This window comes from Vanacampus margaritifer, chromosome 1 (genome assembly GCF_051991255.1).
Source record: "Vanacampus margaritifer isolate UIUO_Vmar chromosome 1, RoL_Vmar_1.0, whole genome shotgun sequence".
NCBI lineage: Eukaryota > Metazoa > Chordata > Actinopteri > Syngnathiformes > Syngnathidae > Vanacampus > Vanacampus margaritifer.
This window is the reverse complement of record NC_135432.1, coordinates 18543693-18559643: the sequence shown is the minus strand read 5'-3', so window position 1 is coordinate 18559643 and position 15951 is coordinate 18543693.

Genomic DNA, 15951 nt, shown 5'->3' with positions numbered 1-15951 from the left:
ATGCCTGAGGAATGGAGGAGAACTGTGCTGGTGCCCATTTTTAGAACAAGGGAGACGTGCAGAGTTGTGCCAACTACAGAGGAATAAAGCTGATGAGCCACACAATGAAGCTATGGGAAAGAGTAGTTGAAGCAAGACTGAGGGCAGAGGTGAAAATTTGTGAGCAGCAGTATGGTTTCATGCCAATAAAAGAAGAAAAAAAAAAAGAGTACCACAGATGCAGTATTTGCTTTGAGGATGTTGATAGAGAAGTACAGAGAATGTCAGGAGCTGCATTGTGTCTTTGTAGATCTGGAGAAAGCTTGTGACAGGGTGCCTAGAGATGAACTGTGGTTTTGTATGAGGAGGTCTGGAGTGGCAGAGAAGTATGTTCAAGTGGTGCAGGACATGTATGAGGACTGTCAGACAGTGGTGAGGTGTGCTGTAGGTGTGACGGAGGAGTTCAAAGTGGAGGTGGGACTACATCAGGGATCAGCTCTGAGCCCCTTCTTGTTCGGATGACAGACGAGGTTAGACAGGAATCTCCATGGACTATGATGTTTGCTGATGACATTGTGATCTGTAGTGAGAGCAGGGAACAGGTGGAGGAGAAGCTAGAGGCGGGGAGGTTTGCCCTGGAATGAAGGTTAGTCGCAGTAAGACGGAGTATCTGTGTGAGAATGGGAGGGACCCAAGTGGAAGAGTGAGGTTACAGGGAGAAGAGACCAAGAAGGTGGAGGAGTTAAAGTATTTAGGGTCAATACTATAATAGAGTCTGGAAAAAAAGTGACGAAGCGTGTGCAGGCAGGCTGGAACAGGTGGAGAAAAGTGTCAAATGTGATGTGTGATAGAGTTTCAGCTCAAATGAAAGGAAAGGTTTATAAAACGGTGGTGAGACCAGCGATGTTGTTTGGTCTGGAAAAGACAGGAGGCAGAGCTGGAGGTGGCAGAGATGAAGATGCTGAGGTTCTCTTTGGGAGTGACCAGGATGGATAGAATCAAGAATGAGTACATCAGAGGGACAGCACATGTTATAGGCTTTGGAGATAAAGTCAGAGAGGCCAGACTGAGATGGTCTGGACATGTCCAGAGGAGAGATAGTGAGTATATTGGCAAAAGGATGCTGAGTTTCCAAATGCCAGGCAGGAGGTATAGAGGAAGACCAAAGAGGAGGTTTATGGATGTAATGAAAGAGGACATGAAGGTAGTTGGTGTGAGAGCAGAGAATACCGAGGACAGGGTTAGATGGAGGCAACTGATTCGCTGTTGGCGACCCTTTAAGGGAAAAGCTGAAAGGAAAAGAAGAGGAAGAAGAAGAAGAGGTCTTCACACTCTTGAAGAATTTCAAAAAAAAAAAAAAACAGAATCAAAAAGACAAATGGTCATTTGAGTGAGTGCATATTTTTTGTCTTGGTCTCCGATTGGGTTACTCCTTTGGCCTCTCCCCTGTTACTACACATGTCTTGGGAGGCCTTTTGCTCTTTTTTGTTCATCAAACCCACCAACAGACAGCCAGTGTGGAGAAATGAGGAGGTGCCATTTGTTGTTGGCCCTTTTGAATAGGCGGCGACAGTGAGAGAGGGATCGTGCTGACACCAAAGACGCCCCATGGCGGTGACCTTGGGACCCCCCTCGACCCCCTGCCTCCTTCATTGAAGTCTGCAGATGTGCCTGCCTGCATGATAATGGCCTTCACAGGAGGAGCCCCTTACAGTGCCGATCTATAAATCACACAGGGGACACAGAGCTGACTGAGCCTTCTGCATTTTCAACTCAGTGCATTGATAACTGCGCGTGTGTATGCATAGGCTGCTCATGGAGATCCGTGTTGCATTATTGATAATTCTCAGGAGAGGGCTGAAAGTGCGAATAGTAGCAGTGGCAGGGGAGAGGAGCAGGTGGGAATGGTTGCAGACAGATATCAGAACGCTTGGGCGCATTTGGCTGAGCGGCCATGCATTGACGCTCGCATCCAGCCAGACACTTCCAATGTTCTAATGCTGACAGGTGAGGCCTCTGGAGAACAGCAGGGAATGAGGACAAGAAGCAGGAGGACAGAGCAGGGCTTTGTGAAGGACATTGATGTGACATCTGCTTGGCGGCATGCGGAGCGACTGGAACTGATGGAATTGGAAGGTCGAGAGAAGGCAATGCTGGGGTTTTGTTTTTACCTCTGACATGATTCATTCTTGTATAAGCTGCACAGTAAATACACACCAGTGACAAATTAAGACCTGCATAAATCAGAAAGGAAGCTACAAAAGAACAAAGGAGCACAGTGGTCCAGTTGTTAGCAGTGACGCCTCACAGTGAGAAGGTCTCATTTGTTAAGTTGTGCGGTTTGAATGTTTCAAATGTGCTTACGTAGGTTCTCTTTGCAGCTCAAACGTCCTCATGTTTCACAAAAAAGCTACTTTCATGATACAGTATTTGTTTTCCCAAATTTCAGACTTCCAGGCATTTATGTTTGACACTACTGTGAAAAGTCGTACAAAACTGTGTAGTGTCCAACATACAAAAATATTATTTTCATAACCATCATTCTTACCACACTGGATTGGGCTAGAAACAAATTAAGCGAAGGTGTGTGCTGTTGCTACCGGACAGAACCTGCAAAGAAAGAACTGGCAGGGCTGCAAATGGTCATAATTGGCTTCTGGCAGCACTGGCACCTCTCTTGGTAATGATTGCAGCCAGTGAGACAACCCGTCCTCCCTCAGACACTGCTTATTGATCTTCACTCTTCTTCCATCATCATCATCCTCCCTCAACCATTTCTGGGTCAATCACTGCTGGCTATAAAACTACTGCAACTGTTCTTAACTGCTGCACTTTATATGTGTATTGCATGACACTGCGTCTGGTCAAACAGATTTATCAATTATTCATTTGTATACAATTCTATTACACATTTACAGTGGAAGTCAACCTTAAACATTGCTTGACAATATGTTATATGTGACCTAACTAGTCTAAACATTACATTCTGATTAATATGACATTTGTGGAATATGAGTTATGCAGCAAAATCCAGCCATTATAATCCATCTCAGGGGGTGGCCATTTTGCCACTTGCTGTCAACTGAAGATGACATCAATGTTGCTCAGGGCTCAGGCAATGAGCAATCACAACTCAACTGTTTTTTGAAGCTGTGCTGTGATTGGTTGTTACCCGAGACCTGCGCAACATTTAACAGCAAGGGGCAAAATGGCCGCCTTCTGATATTGATAAAAACGGCTGGATTTTGTTGCTGATTAACTCATATTCCACTCACACAATATTAATTAGACTAGCGGGGCTGCATAGAACATATTATTGTCACAAAAAAAGGGTTGACGTCCCTTTAAAATGGATTGTGATGTATATCAGTTTAAAAAGCATCTCAAGATTCACACAAATTCAATATACCTCTAAAAACGTATAAATACATTCTATTTTAAATATTACCATGCTCCCAAAGATGTATTTATACTTATGTTTTTTTATGCTAGAGCATACAGAGTGCTTTGATGCAGTCTCTGAATTTAAGCGAATGGTTGAAGCAATGGTAGTTATTACAAAAGCGACCAGCAGGTGGCAGCAGAGTATAAGAGATCTGTCACGGATGGGGGTGGAGGACCCAAATGCAGGAAGGCAGGAGAACCATGGCAGGGATGCTTGTTATACTGAACACGATTTATTTAATAAAAACACTAACAGGGGTACTGGGCAAAACTCTAAACAAAATGAACAAAGTTCTGAAAAGACCAAAAATCAAAGTAACAACAAAACACAAAAATGGTGACAGCGACAATGATCCAACCAAGACTGAAACAAGGGAACTAAACACAAGCCAACTGACGAGACAACAAGAGACACTTGGACAAGACACAAGTGGCTGGGGGAGATGATTGGGTGACACAAGGGAACAGGATGACGAGTACAGGTGCAAACAAAACCCAAAGAGAAAGACATAACACAAATCATAACAAGATCAACCAGGGCCATGTTGCAAATAGCTCCCTGCCCCCACCCATCCTCACACACCGTTTTAAACAGATTTGTGAATAATGAGCTAATTGCTGCAAAATGGAAACAGGTAGGAATATACTTTTTTTTCCTGATGAAAGAAGAGACTCTAATCTTTCTTTTGCTCCATGTTCTTATAGCAATAGAACACAATATTTTGTGAGCCTTGCAAAATCAGTCAAAATCCAGTAAAACAGCCGCGTGCAAAGGGGGTTGCTTGAGTGAAAATGGCTGGGCGTGAATGAGTTAAAATTGCTTTTTGGCGATCTTGAAAACAGCCTAAGAAAACTTCCGAATCGAACTAAATGGTCTCAGATTAAGAGTGACATTATGCTGTCAGATTGTCATTGTCACTTCCAGTGTATAATGAACTGGGATCTTCATAATGGAGCATGAAGCAACATGATTTGACATGACATGGCCCATTTTATCAGACAGATGGTGTATCTGTCATGCATGCTAATAGCTCTTGTGCAACATATGCATGAGGTGGGACCTGAACAGCCTCCTGGATGCTTGTGAATACCCACATCTGATGTTGTATGTTAATCTGCTAACCTTCAGGGCACTGGGAACAGAAACCGGCGAGGGAGAACCAGCAAAAGCTGACTTCTCTACACACAAAAAAAAAGGCTTTGAACCAGTTTTCTTTCCAGTCTGTACTCAAGGGCTGTTAATGAGTGTGTTACTTAGTGAGTCAAAAAAAAAGCGAGGTTGGAATTAAAGTGTTGGCGCGGGGGGAAAGTAAATGGTCTTGATTAGTCATTGAAATAGCTTTGCATAAGACAGGTGGAAGAGAAAGGATAGACGCAATGTCTTGGAGGTTGTCCAGAGCTCGTTTTGTACTGAAGACAGTGGCGGAAGAGTAGGGGAAGCAGAAAATGGAAGCGCACATGAGGTTTCAAATGAATGCTCATGCATGTGTTACTGATTGTGCCTACCTAAATGGATAGCTTTGTTGCACAGTTTACGTTTTGACTGGTCGTGCATATCTTAAAAGAAGCACCATAATGGCAGTTCTGCTCTAATTCTGTCACGCTTTTTGTGTAGGTACAAACAACTGAAAATCACTAGTGATAGATAATACAAGAAAAATGGCAGGATGGTGAACTAGCGGTTAGCACAGCTGCCACACTGCTCTGAGGTTCTCAGCGCCATCCTTCCCGTGTGGCCATTGTGTGCATCTACGCGTTTCCTTCCACAATACAAAAACATACATGCTAGGTTAAGTGAAGGCTCAATTGTCTACAGGTGTGAATTTAAGTGCACGTGAATCAGTGATGCACAGAATATTCGGCCACCGAAAAAATTCGCGCTGGCTTTTCACAGCGTGAGATTGCACCGGTCGGTCGCAGCAGCTCCCGGGGGCGTCGCTTGGTGTACAACATTTAAGCGGGTCGAAAAAAGACAGAACTGCCGTGTACTGCAGTACAAGTGAGCCACTCTTTTCTCCTGCAGTTATAAGAGTCCCTGGAATGCTTCCACTTTTTCACCGGCATCCCGGTGGCCGTGCTAAATATTTTAGCTAATGTTAGCACTATTGCTATCAACAGTTTTAAACAGGGAAACACTTACCGCTATCTCTGGGTGGCGTCAGATTTGTACAGGACGCCAAGTGTGACTTTGCAGTCCGTTCCCGAAGCCGATTAGCTGGTGCGAACAAATGTATTTATTTATTTTTAAACGTTGGTGAATATGTGAATGTGCGGATTTTAAGTGCGCCGCATCCATGCCCGCATGTGCGAAATACATTGACTATAAAGTATCGCACCGCCAGAAAATGTTCAACCCTCGTTTGGTGTTTAATGTACCATTAGCCAACATGTCTGCGGTGGGGGCACATTTCAATTAATATTGTGCTTTGTTAAAATGCCAGTGTTAAATAAATATTTTATAATAATATTATAATTTTAATTAATTATAATAAATACAATGATAGTAAAAATTGGCATACCGGTACTTTTTTTTCGCCGTTTCGGTTTTCGGCCAAGCATTTTTCATTTTCAGTTTTCGATTTCGGACCCAAATTTTCATTCCGGTGTGAATGATAGGTGCCGAGCAATGAATGGATGCATAAAAAAGAAAAATAATTTCATTTAATTACCTGTAGGGCACTACTATGAATCAGGCTAGTTTACTGATTTGATATTGTATTCTTCTCATTCGCTTACATTTAACCACACTTGGCGGAAAGCAAATGGTTAAACTGTTTGTTTATTGTTAGATAATGTTAAGTGAAAGTGTAGAAATTTGAGGTAATACATGGCTGAACACTAACCATGTGTCTGGTGCCATTTTTAAACGTTTAAAGTACTGCATAATGATTTTAAATGTTGACTGATGCAAAAGCAAAAATAAATACAAAATTAAATTGCCAAGATGCAGCCCAGGTCTAAATGATGACGTCATCCCTTCACTTTGAGTGGACAAATAGGATCAGCTGGCATTGAAGCGGCATGTCTCTGCCTACCCATTGGCGCTAGCCAAGTATAACTGAAAAGATGTCATCCAGACATCGTCATGCATTATGCTAGACCTTACCAGCTTAGGATTTGCATATGGAAATGACAGAAGTATTTGAATTGGTTTCATGCTTCACCATTATTGCGTTCTTTATGCACTGACAGATCACTGGATTGGTTCATTTCTGCTTGCCCACACTAACACGGAATCAATGCTTCCCAATCTTTGATAAGTACTAAGAAAATGTACATGTCAGGAGCGATTGGACCCTGTTTTGATTGCTTGTCACTGTGGGAGCGCCTACGCATTTGTCATGACTGGCGGTGACAATATCATTTTATGAAACACTACTCGTGCCAGTTTGTCTGAATTCCTGTTTTCTTTTGGCTTTTCAGACATGGCGGCTGAGTACAATTTAATCCTGTTATTGGCCCCATTCTGTTCTTAAGACATCTCATTGAGCAGGATGTACTCAGGAATTGCCCGTGCATCTCTTGTCAGGTCTGCAAGAGGGATTTAAACAGAATGCAAACAGAAATAGCTGATTTATGTGTGAGCGTTAAAGGAACACATTCAAAGCTACACTGTGGACAGTTTACCCAAAATTTCTCAACGAGCAAAGCAACACCACAGACCCAACTGTTGGGAAATTCAAATTTTGTTGAGGACGAGGTCCATCAATTTTCATCAGGATACTTTGAGTACTTATTACTGGTGCAAAGGTGGTATTTCCAGTGTTTAATAGATACCACTTGTCTACCCAAATTCCAATGAAGTTGGAGTTGAAGTTGTTGTTTCATACGTAGAAACAGAATACAATCATTTGCACCGATATTCAGTTGAATGCACTATAAAGTCAAGATATTCATTGCTCAAATTGAACGTATTTTCTCCCATTTTGAATTTTAAGCCTACAACACGTTCCCAAAAAAACTCATCTATGGTCCATAATATGATAAAAATATTCTAAAGATCTGAAGAAATCTTATGCATGGCCCAAACCCATAAACAGCTAAGAACCATTGCCCGTTAACACAGTCTGTTGCTACACCTACAAATGCAAGCTAAAACTATCATGCATAACATAAGACATCCACGACACCCAGAAACAGCGCCGGCATCCCTGGGTCCGAGCTCATCTGTGATTGACTGATGAAAAATGCACTGTGGTCTGACGAGTCCACATTTCCAATTGTTTTTGGAAATCATGGCTTTGTGGTCTTCGGATCAAAGATGAAAAGGATCGTCCGGATTGTCATTGGTGCGTAGATCAAAGGCTGATATCTGTGACGTGATATTATGGGGTGTGTAACTGCTGAAGATTTTGGAGCAACATATATTGTCATCATAGCAACGTCGTTTTCAGGGACGTCATTGCTTATTTAAGAAAGACAATGCCAGCAACATTCTGGCTTCGTAGTTGGAAGTCCTAAATGAATACATTGTGAATTGTGGGCACACAGTGTTGGCTGCAAGAGCTACTGTAGCTCCTACTCTTTGCTCTTTAAATTCCCTTATAAATTCAAGGAGACATTTATATTTATTTTTCAGAGAAATGTTGTATGACTGATCACATTTGAAAGCAATATTAGCTCATGCGTAATTCACTCTCTGTTCCTATACATTCATAATAGTCGTCTCCCATAAGCATCACATTGCTTTTACTTAGTGGCTTTTAGGTTGTCACCCAGCCTTTCATGCGAGAAGGTTTGAAAGCTCGGGAGGGCCTTCATCTCTCCCGTCGCATGAGTGTTTGCAAGGTCTAAATCCAGCAGTGTTTCAGATGCTGACTCGCTCCTCCTGCAAGATGTGTGGGAGTCTGGAAGCTGATAAATCGGTCTGAAGTTTGCGGGCGGACTGGCTACCACCTCCAGCGACCTGGACACTGGGATGGGATTACCATACACATAGAAGCAAGTCCATTAGTCACACTTGTGCCAGTTTACTAGGGCAGTTAAATTCGATTCGTATCTCAATTTCTGTCCCACAGTTCGATACACAATTTGATTTTTTTGAAATGAATAAATGTTTCCTTTCTTTCTTTGGTCCTTCCTCGGGTCTCCTGACGGCCGCACGGCTTTGGCTGGGTTCTGAAGTGTTCAGTTTAGGTGAATGGTATGGGATTTTTTAATAGGTTTTAGGTGAACTAATGAATACACACTCGCACGCACGCGCACACGCACATACACTTACTCACCCACATACAAAATAAATTAAAAAAGTAAAAAAATATATATATATTAAAGAATAATAATAATAATAAATGTTCATTTGACCCAACTTGAGTTAATTTAGTTTAGTTGTAGATCCTTGTGATTGCATCTCCTCGCAATTGTAGCATCTGAGACCAAAGTGGCCAAAGTCTAATAGCAGTGATATTTTCCGCTCAGTAAACATGCAGCTGTTCAAAACATGCTGCTCTTCTCCAAAGGATGTCAAGACCAAAAACGCCGAAAACACGATGACCATTAAAATACAAAAAAGGATGAAAATTTTAAGGAGAAAATTAGCGTCGCTTTTGGAACAGACTGCTAACTTATAGGTGCGTCATACACAGTGACGTGCAGTCAGGAAAGGCAAAGTAGGCAGTGCCTGCCAAGGGCTGAAATGAAAGTTGAAACTGTTTGGCTTTTTCTGTTTATTTTAATGATTTCTTTCATTTCAGGAAGCCTACACTACCTATAGGTTTAAAAGTGACAACATTTGGTGATTTTCATACCTCAATTAAAAGCCACTCATTACTTCGTCTGGCCTGCAGGCAAAAATGCTGCAAAAATGATCCTCCTGAAGGCACACCGCTTTTGTGCTTTTCCCTGTCCACGTAGCGATGTGTGTTTGCGCATGCGTATTCAGTTTCCCAGTCGGAAAGTCCTTTACGCAAATAGGCAGATCTCTGCGCAGCCTTTTTACATCGCTGGATTATTCCTATGCAAACGTACGTTCGCATAGTGCATTCGTGAATTTAAAACACACTTCAAAGCGGTAAGATGACGCCACTCTGGAGAACATAAAGCTATTTTCACGACTTCTTTTGAGGGAAAACGTCATCTTTTGAAGGATGGGAGACCAACGCCTTAGCTACCGGATCTTCAGCAAAGTAAGGGACAAAAGAATTATTCGTACTTTTCACAAAGAATGGTGCAAAAGATTGGCTTTGTGGATGTGCTTCGATTAACTGTCTGTTTCACTTCATATGATGTATGGCATTGCTATTGCTAGCTTAATTTTGTGAGCAATTAGGCTGTTTTACAGGGAAGATATTCACTTTATTACAATTTTTCCGGGCAGGTTTGAAATTGTTTGTTTTTAGTTGTGCGGCAAATGGGAGGCAGAGTGCGCTGCAACGTTTACTGTGGCTGGCAGACTGCGCACTGGCTGACGGTGGCCCCGATGGGTACGAACCCCGCTCAAAGTAAAAAATTTAAAAAAAGATCGTGGAGCAAAAAAAAAAAAACTTCAAAAGAGAGTAATGTTTTATTTTATTTTGAAAGCAAGGTAAGCCTCGGTAGCATTCCTAAAGGGACGATCAAGACTCTTGAATGCGTGTGGCGAATGACGAGAGCACGACGTGGGGGAGGGTGGCTCTCCCGATCGCATGTTGTTTCTTTAGGAACGCTACGAGGCTTACCTTGCTTTCTTTATAGGCATTCCTTATTGCTCGGCAAAAAGCCTGCCGCCATTCGACGTCACTGTGCAGTGAATGCGTTGTGACGTAAATAACAATGGCGGCGTACGTCCAAATAAAGTTTCTACAAAATGTATTAAACTGGAAATGGCACTGGCTGACGGTGGCCCAGAATTTTAGCTGAGTGGCAAATGTTGAGCTGTTGCACCGGAGGCGATTGGGACGAACCCCGCTCGAAGTAAAATTAAAAAAAAGAATGAAAAAAAAGATTGCAGAACAAAAAATGTAAGACTTCAAAAGAGAGTAATGTTTTTTTGTTTTATTTTCTACCCATACAGAGGAAGCATATGTTAAAATAGTTTGAATGTATGGCATTTTGTATCTGAGTATCAAGTTGTAATTGGTGTGTGCGTCTCAATTTGCGACTGCCGGCCTACCCAAACCGAGAGCTCACTGCACGTCACTGCTCATTCATCATTTGACATGCTGCTGACCTCAATGAGCAAGCGGGGTCTATAATTTCAGGGTTACTAGTAATACTAGCCATCTATCCTCTGCTCTTCTCGCGTAGTAGAACGCACTAGCAGTAGCGATAGCCACGGTTTTGCTTACTGACACTAAATATTCAGTTTGACAAGAGTTAATAATTGCACATGGGATCATCTGATGATTTTTGTCGTATAGGTGACCTATTTTTTGCTCTTTGTGTGTGTGCGTGAGAATTTCCCATTGGAAGTTTCACTAAGGAATTTTGGTAATATTCAACTGAACAAGTTGGACACATTCCATAAGAATTCATGAACATCTGGGATACATTTTTCTGGGAAATGGGCTGAAATGCTTCATAAATTAAAGCTGAATAATGTTCTGGTTTAGTGAACTAATCAAGGGACTAATTGTTTAATTTCAAATTTTGAAGTTATTTTTTTTTTTTGTTAAAACAATGACAAAGATGATGATGTGAAATTTATATTTCATGGCTAATGAGCCTAAAAATGAAAAAAAAAAGTGATTAGATTACATACTGTCTATTGATGGTTTAAAAAAAGGAAATTTTACTAGCAGCAAAACATTAGAATTTTAAAATGTATTTAATGTACCATCACTCAAATAGTGTACATATTATCTGTGACAGGGTGGTACAAAAATGGCTACAAGGTCTAAATAACAAAAGGATATTAAATTATAAAAAAAAAATTAAGTGCGAAAAGTGATCATAGGAACAAAAAATACAAATATACAAAAAAACTACGAATACAAAAAATAACAAAAAAAGTTTTTGACAGATTTGGACACAGCTACGGTGTCTAATCAGCATCTTGATATGGCACACTTGTGAGGTGGGATGAATGATCTCGGCAAAGGAGAAGTGCTCACTATCACAGATTTAGACTGGTTTGTGAACAATATTTGAGAGAAATGGTGATATTGTGTATGCGGGTGGAAGAACTTTTAGATTTTTGAGTTCATCTCATAAAAAAATGGAGCAGAAACAAAAGCGTTCCCTTTATGTTTTTGTTGAGTATAAAATGGAAAATAGTTGTGTATACCATTTATTTATTTGTTGATTTATTGACCCTTCACATGCAGCATCTCGTCCCTGCAGCCTTGTTGTCTGAAACTTAAGCAAAGACGGGGAGTGGCAATTGTGTTTTTGCTATATAATCCCCCTCGTTGCAGGTTGACCTACAGTATGTCCAAGCCACTTCAGCCCTACGAACAGCATGAAAGCTTCCCACTCTCTACAAAGTGGAACCCCACAGGAGGTTCATTTCTTGCCTTTTTAGCACTGACTGAAAGAGACACGCGAGATGAAGACAAACAGAACCAGGAGAAAATTTCAAATCAACCAGACAGGAAGACGATAAACATCGGGGCTGTCAAAATCAATGAGTGGGAGCCAATGAAGAGCTCTTTTCCAATGCAGATCCGAACATTTTTCCTTTTCCTTTTCCCAGACATACAAATATACATTTTTATCATTTTAACACAATAAAATGACATTTTACTGTTCACTGTTTAAAAAAAGAAGAAAATAGTCATCTCAATTAAAAATACATTTTCCCCACAACTTAAAACAGTTTCCAGGTACATACGTTTGTTTTTTAAATCACCCAAGGACCAAGAATTACACAAATATTTTTAAATCCCATTTCTTCAGAAGTGCAGTTCTAGTTACACTTGGGCTTTAACTCCCGTTTCTGGCTCTTTTGCTCTGGAAATACAGCACTTTGCCACTGTAACAGCCAAGAGTATGAGCATAACTACCATTCGGAATTTGGTTTTGGACTCTGGGCATATCATGGTTGAGAATTCTTTCAGCCTAGGTGGAAGTAAGCCTCAAATAGTTTACTGTATTTTGAAGCATGAAATCACAGTGCCATATTTAAGCAATGGACTGGACTCATTGTGCAATTTGATTTTGGTCTTGTTTTCCCGTTTTGCTCCTTCACTGGGTTAGCACCACGCGCACTTACATGTCCTCTATCTGCATGTGTCATCTTCACAGCCAGGGCCAATCCCCCAGGAGTGCTTCCTCATCAAGTCTGCTTGCTAGTTGGTAGCAAAGGGCATCATCATCAGATTAGCCTCTGATCACTCTTCCTAAGTAATTATCCCTGCACAGGCTTCTGCAGCTCCCAGACATAATTGATTTAATGGAGTGTGTGCACTCACTCACTCGCGCCGTCTACATCTTCATCTCTCTTCACTTCAACTTCCCTCCAGATGGGTGACGTCGTAACGCAGGGATGGGCAAGTTAAACGATGGAGGGGAACTTCGGGGGGGGGCACATAGAACCACACACTTCCCAACCAGAAGCATGACAAAAATGTCATTTTAAATATAGGCAAAATACATGCAAAATATGCACTCTTCATTTTCCATAAGGATATTTCTCAAAACAAAAAATGTTGTTTTAATAAAAAAAAAAACGAAAATATTATTGCTAGGTCATAACCTTCAATGTGTTTGTGACAAGGTCAATGGAAAACTACTTTACTCACCTGAAAAAGTTACACATGTTAACTATTTCGCTTTATATGTCGGCTGTAAATATATATTAAACCTGTGCTCATAAAAAAAAAAAGTCACCTCTCCTCACTGTTCCTCCTCTATCCAATCTGTAAATGTATATGGCAAAAGTAAATTCTTACCAATTCAGGAAACATGGTCTTGGTACAACATTACATAATAGGGGTGTGAATTGCCTAATACCCGGCGATTCGATTCGTATCACGATTCATAGGTCACGATTCGATTCGATACCGATTAATCTCCATACAAATCTATAAATTGATTGTTGCGATTTATGTAACTCAAATTTAGAAAAGACTAATCAGTAAACTTGTACATGTACGCTGTAAGATTTGTATGAAAATCGATTTATTTATCTGAAAATTCAGGTTGCAGTCTGTTTCATGTTTGAACTGCACTGAAATCAAATATTAAGGCTTAATGTTCCATTAATATAACATTCTTCCATGCTTAATGTGTAAATCCTAAACCTAAGTAAGACATTGTGTTGAATATTCCCATAAAAAGTTGATGTTAAAAAATCGATTCGGCCGCATATTGAATCAATTTGAGAATTGCGTGCTGTAATATAGCAATATATTGCCGAATCGATTTTTTCTAACACCCCTAATACACAAGTTCACTTAATGTAGGCTATGTGAAAACGAGAATTTATTTATTACAAATACACCTTTGTTCATTTAACTTTTAATAGTGACATGCAGTACAGTAAACTTAATAAACTTGTGTATCCACCTGTTGCCATTCATACAAAAAACAGAAATGGTAGGTAAGCTCTCTAGTCAGCGACAGATTTTGGCTACGTTCACACTAATTCAGATTTTTTTGTTAAATCCAATCTTTCTATGCACCGTTCACATTACAAAAACAAATGCGACATCTAATGTGAACGCAACGCGCCCGTGATGCACATACGCCTAAAACAACGTCACTTTGCGGTGTTCACGGGAGTAACCCGACTCGCAACCTTTCGCCAAGCGACTTTTATCAGTGTCATATGCAAATTTCACGCCCGCGCTCCTGGTTGGTGGACTGCTTACATGCTCGTTCCTGGTTGGCTGCTGTCCTCGACTTCCTCGTGCGTCAGTTTTGAATGTGCTGTTAACATACAGCAACAGAAATCCGTCTGACTGTTTTTCCATCTCATGTCGCCAGAGTAGCGAGGCTGGAAGAGGTCATTGACTTTTCCTCAAAACAGCTTTGTATATATTCCCAGACGTGTCAGTAGTCTCCCTTCCAAGCACTCTCTCCCACCCGCGCAGAGCGCATATCAAGCTTTTGATGACGTATGAATCGAGGCGTTCACAGTGCAGATGCGTCGCGTACATATCCGATTTACATCCACATACGACCGAGGCCCAAATCGGGTGTGAAAAAATTGGAATTGTACCGATTACACTGCATGGAAAAAATCTGATACTTGTGAAAAAAATCGGAATTGAGCTGCAGTGAGTAAGATGAGTTCTTTGACTAGCCTTCACGACATTTCCCAGCCAAAAAACTTGACTACCACATGGGACATAAATGTTCTTTACTTACCAAACAACAGCCTTGTGTCTTTTCTCATTTAAGTGTGACATAACAGAATCATTGGCATTGACATGATTTTGACTTTTAAAGATCATCTCTGCTCCACAGCTGAAGCAGATGTCAGACCAAGCGATATTTAGAACATACATAGCTCCGCTAACAGTCAAGACTATTCTGTTTACTTTAAATCACAGCAGGGAAAAAAACTCAGTTTTAGTGAAAGGGAGGTCTCAGTTGTACCTCATGCAGAGCACAGCAGTGACTTCACCTATAATTGAATGTATAACATGAGCATAAACAAGCCTGGAAATTGCCACACCCGCACGCATGAATCCTCATGGCCTTTTTGCTCACGCACTTGCTCAGCTAGATCGGATAATGAGGCCACAGTGCAATTACTGAAATCAGGTAGGCAGGTTTGGGCAAATTAAGCCCAGCATGGCGTCTGCTTGCTAACATGACATGATAATTGGTTGGTGCACCAAGATACACAGAGACAAGACGATCCTGAGGGAATAGACGGAGATAACCCCCGAAGGGATCGTCACATAAAGACGGGCGCAATAACCTCCACGTCAATATGTTTACGACTAAGGACAGAATGGATGATAGCTGGCAGCTCTTCATTTGAAAATTAATAGACTGTGGGATTTCTTTACCACTTAAGCCCCTGGTGTAGTTACCTCTGCCTTGCCCTCTCCCGTACCTGCTTTTTACAACGCTTCACATGGTTGAGGATGCGCAGGCCTTGCATACTCTTGACTAAGTGCATGGGCCATTTGATTATCTACTGCCCTGTCCTTGTTCAGACACGGATGTGCTCAAAATCAAGACGTTTACGACGAGGTGGTGGTAAAGAGTGTTTTTTTCAGATACATTTCAACTAAGTGCTCACTACCAAAAATGCATACTCAGCAACAAAGGAAAGGCTTTACTCATACAGTAAATGTTACCTTGGTGTGGAGAAAATGCATTTTGTTGTTGGTGTGTAGAAACATCAGTGTAGCGTAGACAATATTTGTTTATTTATTTACATTTTTATTAATACTTTTTTTTTATTTATTTATTTTCTCTGGAGAGCTCAGTATTGTTCATTTGGTAATTTTACCGATTTGACATGTCATCATCATTGCTCTCTCTTTTTCTTTTAAATTTTTTTTTGGGTGAGAATGTACGTGCGTGTGAGTGTGTATTCATTAGTTCACCTAAAACCTAGACAACGTAGACAATATTTTAAATGTCAAGCCCCCACAAATCTCAGGTTGTGAATGAAACTGAATAAAACCCAATAAATTAGTCATCTAGATA